Consider the following 8081-nt stretch of genomic DNA (forward strand, 5'->3'; position numbering starts at 1 on the left):
CTGTAGTCTCAAAATTTAGCCAAGATTTAATTCTTTTTTTTGTTTGTTTGTTTTTTTTTTTTGTTTTTTTTTTTGTTTTTTCGAGACAGGGTTTCTCTGTGTAGCTTTGCGCCTTTCCTGGAACTCACTTGGTAGCCCAGGCTGGCCTCGAACTCACAGAGATCCGCCTGCCTCTGCCTCCCGAGTGCTGGGATTAAAGGCGTGCGCCACCACCGCCCGGCAAGATTTAATTCTTTATATAAAAATAAACACAGCTATTACATTGGTATGCAAATCTGTTTTTGTTTTAATAATTGGAAAAAGTATATATATATAAGCAAAGAATTGTTTTTAAATAATTGTTATGTAAATGTTTGATCTGTATATGTGTGTATATGTGTGTGTGTATATAGAGAGAGAGATAGATATAGATATGACAACTATATAAGTGGAGTCAAGTAAAATTTCTTGGATAAAAAGGGTGGTGAATGGAAAAACTGTAGGAAGACTTAATCTAGACTTATACTTCAAGCCTTGTTAGAGCAAATAGTCTGGTACAAATTGTTCTGAGCAGCCCTGGCTAGGACTGTGCCCTCAGGAGCCAAGGCAATCAGCTGCCGTCTTTTGTACAGTTGTTTGAGGCATCTGTGGAGAGTTCCAGAAGGGCTGGTGCTGGCACAGGGCAGTCAGGCTGGCTGTTTGCTCAAGGCAGCTGGGACAACAGGCAAGTTCAATAGCTGCTAATTAGGGAGTCGAGTTGCCCGTTCCCAGTGTCTTGGCCGATTCGGAAGGGAATGACTATCAGAAGGGGTGGTCCCAACAAAACTTGCCACTAACACTAACCATGATTTTTTAAAACTTAAAATTTTTTGTTTTAGCTGGATGTAATGGCACATACCTTTAATCCCAGCACCTGAGAGGCAGAGGCAGGAGGATCTTTGTGAGTCTGAGGCCAGTCTGATCTATATAGTGAGTTCCAGGACAGCTAAGACTAAGAGAAACTCTGTCTCAGAAAAAAAAAGTTGTTTGTTTTTGTTTGTTTTTGAGGTGGGGTTTCTCTGTGTAGCCCTGGCTGTCCTGGAACTCACTCTGTAGAACAGGCTGGCTTCGAACTCAGAGATCCACCTGCCTCTGCCTCTTGAGTGCTGGGATTAAAGGCATGGGTCACCACTGCCCAGCTTAATATTCTGTTTTTAAAGATTTATTTTTATTTTTATGTGTGCAGTTATTTTTCCTGCATATAATGGCTGTGCATCGCCTGCATGCAGTACCCAAGGAAGCCAAAAGAGGGTGTCAGATCCCCTGGGACTGGAATTACAGATCATTGTTAGCAGCTATGTGGATACTGGGAATTGAACCTGGGTCCTCTGGAAGAGCAACCAGTGCTCTTAACTGCTGGGCTGTATCTCCAGGCCCCCGTTTATTTAATTTGTGACAGAACCCCACTGTGAAGCCCTGGCTGTCCTGGAATTCACTGTGTAGACCAGGCTGGCCTGGAACTCTCAGAGATTTATCCACCTCTGTCTCCTGAGTGCCACCACACAAGGCCTTACTTTATTTATTTGTATGTGTGTGCCTGCTTATCTTTTATGTGCACCACTTACGTGCAGTACCCACAGAGGCCAGAAGAGGGCATTGTATTCCCTGGAACTAGACTTGCAGGCAGTTGTGTCGCCCATTGTGGGTGCTAGGAACCAAACTCAGGTCCTCTGCAAGAGCAGCAAGTGCTCTTAAGCCCCGGTCTACCTCATAGGCCCTTCTTTAAGATTTAAGGAACAAAACACAAAAGCAGGCTGGGGAGATAGCTCAATGGTTAAGAGCACTGCCTGCTATTCCAGAGGACCCAGGTTCAATTCCCAGCACCCACATGGTGGCTCACAGTGGTCGTAACTCCAGTTCCAGGGGATCCGACTCCTTCTTCTGGCCTCTGTGGGCACTACATGCACACAATGCACAAAGATACATGCGGACAAAACACCCAGACACATAAAATAAAAATAAAGAAATCTTTAAAAAACAAACAAACAAACAAACCACAAAAGCACTCCACAAAATCATTACACCCACCTCTGTGTCTCACATGAGACTGGAGAGCAGAAGGTATTATACGGGTCTGTGCTTCATTTGCTTTGTGGAAAATCAGGCTCCGGTGTGGGAACAGCTAGAAAGAGCCTTGAGGCTTGACTGGCCATCTGCGGCAAACATGGGCATCTTTCTGTGTGCTGCTGCCCCGTGGGGACCAGAATGCCCAGTGCCGAGGTCTGATGGAGGCTGGGCCTCCAGGAGAATATGAGGCATCAGGAATCCGTTCCTGGGACTGCAGGGTAACACCATGGGCATCAGCAACACTCTGGTTTCGCCTGTTTGTTTGCCCTTGACAACACCATCCCGGCTCTTGTGTCTAGCCATGTGATGGTTGCAAAAACTAATGGTGTTTCCTGGATGGACTCTATTCCCTCTGCACACCCTGGATCCCCTCCTGCCTGAAATTCTTCTAGTAGAGCAGAGGTGCAATTGCAGAAAGAGCAGGCATTCCAGGCTCAGGGAAGGCCAGCCTTCATCTGGGCTTGTTGGCTTTTAACTATGCTCTCTATCCTGGGTAGTTTTGTTTTGTTTTTAATTGTTTTACTTACTTATATTCTGCATGTATGCATGCTCTGCGTGCCAGAAGAGGGAATCAGATCCTTATATAGATGGTTGTGAGCCACCATGTGGTTACTGGGAATTGAACTCAGGACCTCTAGAAGAGCAGCCAGTGTTCTTAACCCCTGAGCCATCTCTCCAGCCCCTGTCCTGGGTAGTTTTTACTGTCAACTCAACACAACCAAGAGTCACCTGGAAAGAGGGGTTCTCAACTTAGGGATTGCCCAAATCAGACTAGCCTGTGGCCAAGTCTGTAGGGAGCTGTCCTGACCCATGAATGATGTGGAAGGGCCAGCCCACTGTGGGTAGTGCCACTGGGGCAGGTGGTTCTGGGTTCTGTAAGAAAGCTGGAAGAGCATGAGGCAGATGGAGTGAATTGGTAAGCAGCCTTCTCCATAGCTCCCATCTCCAGGTCCCTGCCTTGAGTTCCTGCCCTGACTTCCCTCATTGTTGAACTGTGACCTGGAAGTGTAAGCCAAATTAACCTTCCCCACACACACACCCCGTAAGCTGCTTTTGGTCCTAGAGTTTTATCACAACAACAGAAAAGCAAATTCCAACATCAGAGAGAGAGAGAGAGAGAGAGAGAGAGCAAGAGAGCTTTCTTTCTTTAGTTGCTCTTTCTCAAATGAGTTGAGGATCAAGTCTCTAACAAAAATAAATTAATAATAAATATGTTTCTAACTGTGTTAAATCCTTGTGTGGTCATGAAAATTCCTTGGTCATAGATTCTAGACAGTTAAAACAATTTTTTAATTGAGGTGAAGTTCACATAACATAAAATCAACCATTTTACTTTCATTACTTTTATTTATTTATTTGTTTGTTTGTTTGTTTGTTTATTTATTTATTTATTATTTATTTATTTTGGCGGGGACACATGTGCCTTGGCATGTTTCTGAAGGTCAAAGGACAACTACATGAACCTGACCCCCTTTCACCATGTGGGTCCCAGGGATTGAACTTATGCCTCAGGCTTAGCAGCAAGCACCTTTACTCACTGAACCATCTTGGGGCCCCAAATAAACTATTTTGAAGGGTACAGTTCCACAGTGCACATTTTGCAGTGTTATCCCATCACCACCTCATCTGACTCTGCAGAATTTCATCACCCCAAAGGGAAACCCCTGCCTGCTAAGCAGTCACCCCACACCTTCCTCCCAGGCCCTGGCAACCACTAATTAGCTTCCCTTCCCGATGGATCTATCATTCTGGGTGTCTCAGACCAAGGGAACCAGACAGCAAGAGACTATTTGTTTGTCTAGTCATCATCTGTTAAAGACTATTTGAGCTATTTCTACTTTAAAAAATATCTTTGTAAGCCGCGTGGTGGTGGCGCACGCCTTTAGTCCCAGCACTTGGGAGGCAGAGCCAGGTGGATCTCGGTGAGTTTGATGCCAGCCTGTTCTACAGAGCAAGTTCTAGGACAGCCTGGGCTAAAAAGAGAAAAAAAAAATCTTTGCGTGTACAGAGCTCCACAGAGCACACGTGGAGGTCAGAGGACACTGGCTGCCGGTCTTCACCTTCCGCCTTGTTTTAGACAGGATCTTTGTCATTCACTGATGTCTTTTCTAGGCTGCCTTCCCACAGAACTTTCAGAGATTCTCTGCCTCCACTCCCTGTCTTCCATGCTCAAAACCATGCCTTGCTCAACGTCGTTTCCTAAGGACCTGAACTCAGAACCTCACAGTTGTACATGAAACACTTTTACCCACATGTTATCCACCCACTTCTACTTATAAAAAAAAGTCATTTTTTTTTTTTTGTGTGTGTGTGTGTGCTCTCATTCGCTCATGGGTTCTGCACAGGTACATGTGGGTGCCCAAGGCCTAAAGGGAGTGTTGATCCCCTTGGAGCTGGGGTTATGGCACCCAACATGGGGTGGCAGGAATCAAATTCAAACTCTGGTCCTCTGCCAGAACAGCCCACACTTTTAACCATGGGACAATCTCCTGCCTCATTGGTAGACTTTGAGGCAGGATTTGCAGGATATTCTAAACTGGCCATTCCTCCCACCTTAGCCTCAAGTGTAAGGCTTACAGGCATGCACCACCTATGGGGCAGGCTTCCCCATGTTCATTGGTACAGTGATTTCCACATACTCTGCCAGTCTAAGCTTCAAAATCATTTCTTGGGGAAGTCCTCTGACCTTGCACCCCTCAATAGCAGAACTTGGGGTTCCTGACACAATGGAACCTTCCACTCCCACTCCTTCCACAGCTTTCCCGTGGCTGTTCCAGGATCAAACAGTGCTCATTCAACTAACCTGACTTGTTCTGGGTGCTTCTCATCATCAGGCTCTGTTCCAGGCCCCAGGAAAGCCACAACCTACTAGTGAGCATAGGTTCTCACTTCTACTGGCCTTGGGGAGAGTTGGACCACACAGTGACAGTCACACAAGTGGATCCAAGGGCCATACAAGAAATAAACAGAGCACTAGGAGAAATGTGTGCTAATTAGACTCAAGGTCAGGGTCCTTTTTGCTATTCTTCTTATCTCTAAGGTTAATGGCCAGTTAATTCTATTAGTTAATGTGGTGATTTGAATGAGAGTGGCCCTCACAGGCTCACATGCTTGAATGCTTGGTCCCCAGTTAGTGAACTGTTTGGGAAGGATTAGGAGGTGTGGCCTTGCTGGAAAAGGTGAGTCACTGGGAGTGGGCTTTGAGGCTCCAAAAGCTCATGCCAGGCCCAGTCTCTCCCTCTCTCTCCCTGACTGCTGCCTGGGGATTAGGATGTAAAGCTCTCAGCTACTGCTCCAGTGCCATGCCTGCCTTCCTGCCATGATGATCCTGAACTAACTCTCTAAACCCATAAACAACCCTCAGTTAAATGCTTTCTTCTATATGAGTTGCCTTGGTCGTGGTATCTTCTCACAGCATAGAGCAGTGATTAAGACAGTTCGCAATGCATTCAGCCACACGGAGCTTATACCTAACAGAATTAGATATACTGGGGTTGGTTTTCCTCATGTAAGTGAAGTTGGAGCCAGGCACAGCAGAGCTCCAATGGACATCAAGGATCCAAACTCTTCCTGTTCTCTTAAGGCAGATTTCCCATAGGTTTGTTGTCTCATTTTTCTAAGAAGGTAGCTACAGGCATCACTTTGAGTTAAAAGACAGACAGAGCAGTAACTTATAGGAGGAAGGCAAACATGTTCACAGCATTCCCCCTTATATCTAATTAGCTCAGAGCAGCTGCAATATGGCCAGGCAAGAAAGGGAAAGGGGGGGCTAAGGATGTCCACTGTGTACCTACCATGTGCTAGGATAGGGAGAAGGGGCTAAGGATGTCTGCTGTGTGCCTACTGTGTGCTAGGACAGGGAGAAGGGGCTGAGGATGTCCACTGTGTAACTACTGTGTGCTAGGACAGGGAGAAGGGGCTGAGGATGTCCACTGTGTAACTACTGTGTGCTAGGCAAACGCAAAAACATTTTATGGCTTACAAGACAGCTACTGTTGCCATGCCATGAAAACCGTACATAAGGCCCAGAGAGGGCAACAACTTGCTTCAGATCACACAGTGAAATACCCTGTCAGACAGAACTAGCCAAGCCCAGAGCTCTCCAAGCACTTCCTGTTTCCAACGTGACCTACCAGCTTTGCATTTACTTTGCCCACATATCACTCCACAACCAAAGTCCAAAGATGCTACAGGCAGGTGGGACTGAGGGACAGCAGCCTGGGCCTGGGGGCAGAACAGCATAGGTCCTCGGATTTAAGGACAGCTCCTTCCCAAGTCCATGTCCAGCAAGGAAGCCCAGCCTATCAGGGGCTTACAAGCAACACAGCTGGTACCCCCCAGGCCTCTCCTGCAATGGACAGAGAGGGGAAATGACGAAAAGGGAGAGCAACAGTGTGCAGGAGAGAGGGTGTGGGTGGAGGGAAGCAAGACCAGAGGAGGAATGGGCAGAGGAGGGTGGAAGCCAGATCTCTGGGCTGAGGGAGAGGAGGAGACACCTACAGACAGCTAAGCAGGCTCCCTGCTCTGGTGGGTGGGGACAATCCCACCTCCCCCAACTCAGTCACCACCAGGCTAATGAGTGTGACAGCACCTCACTTCAGGGGAGACAAAGGGAAAATCCTTCACCCACCTGGAGGGACAGGCATTTCTGTGCTCTGTGCCCCCCTGGCCCTCCGCTCTTCCTGACACACACACACACACACACACACCACCAGAATGGCCCAGCCCAGCCCAAGGCATACAACACACTAGGCGCATTGTCGACTGAATCATCTGGGTTATAACAAGCCTACAAATCAACCACTTCTGCAAATGCCAGGAACACTCTGGGAGTTTTCGATCCCACAGGAAAAACAAGAATAACAGATGTACTGCAGGATGCTCCGACCACCTCATGGAGAGGGGTCTCCAGTAGAGAGGCACAGGGACCAAACACATCCTCCAGATCCATCCCCAGTGAGAGAGCCTTCCTCAGCTTCACCCAGTCTGGCCCTCCATCTGTTCCACTTCACCCAGGAAGATCTGTCTAAAACACAGTGTGACTTAGACATCTGGGACATCCCAGCATCAGCTCACAGGCATTCTCCTGGCTCAGCACCCCGGTGGTTCCCCCCTGTCTTTAGGATAACCTAGTCTCCCCACAACCCCTGGAGGTCTGCGCCAGAACACCCATCTTCTCAATCTCTGACTCCACATGCCTTCCTGAGCCCCACATCCTTGTATACCTCCAGAAATTATTTTCTGTTCTTTGGGCTGTCGCTCCTCTTGGCCCAACACTTCTTGTTACATTTATTTCCAGGATGTCTATTTCATCCCTGCACTCCCTGAAACCCCGTGGTACCTGGGAGGTGGCTGCGTCTGTAAAGATTTATTTATTTATTTATGTATACAGGGTTCTGCCTGCACGTATGCAGATCTCATTACAGATGGGTGTGAGCTGCCATGTGGTTCCTGGGAATTGAACTCAGGACCTCTGAGCCATCTCTCCAGACCCCTCAGGTGGCAGAGACTTTAACTGGCACCCAACCAGACTATCAAAGAACTACCTACAGGCCACACCCACAAGTAGGTGGGATAAATGGCCTGCATTGGAGTAACAGGAGCCTGTCTGTGACCCTCTGTGGAGACCCACAGAAGTTTCCTAGTGAAAGCCTACTCAGGGTCCAAGAATCTGAGCTTGCTTTACCCAGCAGGGCTGCTTAAGGAGGAGATTTGACCACGGGCGTGGTTACCAGGTGTTTGGAAGCCTCTACACTTGGCTGTATGGTATGCTTTTTTTTTTTAAGATTCATTTCTTTCTTTTTTAAATTTTATTTTTTATTTTATGTGCATTGTTGTTTTGCCACGGGTGTCAGATCCCCTGGAACTGGAGTCACAAACAGCTGTGAACTGCCATGTGGGTGCTGGGAATTGAACCCAGGTCCTCTGGAAGAGCAGTCAGTGCTCTTAACCACTGAGCCATCTCTCCAGCCCGGTATGCTTTGATCTAGCAAGAG

Source organism: Peromyscus eremicus, chromosome 2, assembly GCF_949786415.1.
Source record: "Peromyscus eremicus chromosome 2, PerEre_H2_v1, whole genome shotgun sequence".
Lineage (NCBI taxonomy): Eukaryota > Metazoa > Chordata > Mammalia > Rodentia > Cricetidae > Peromyscus > Peromyscus eremicus.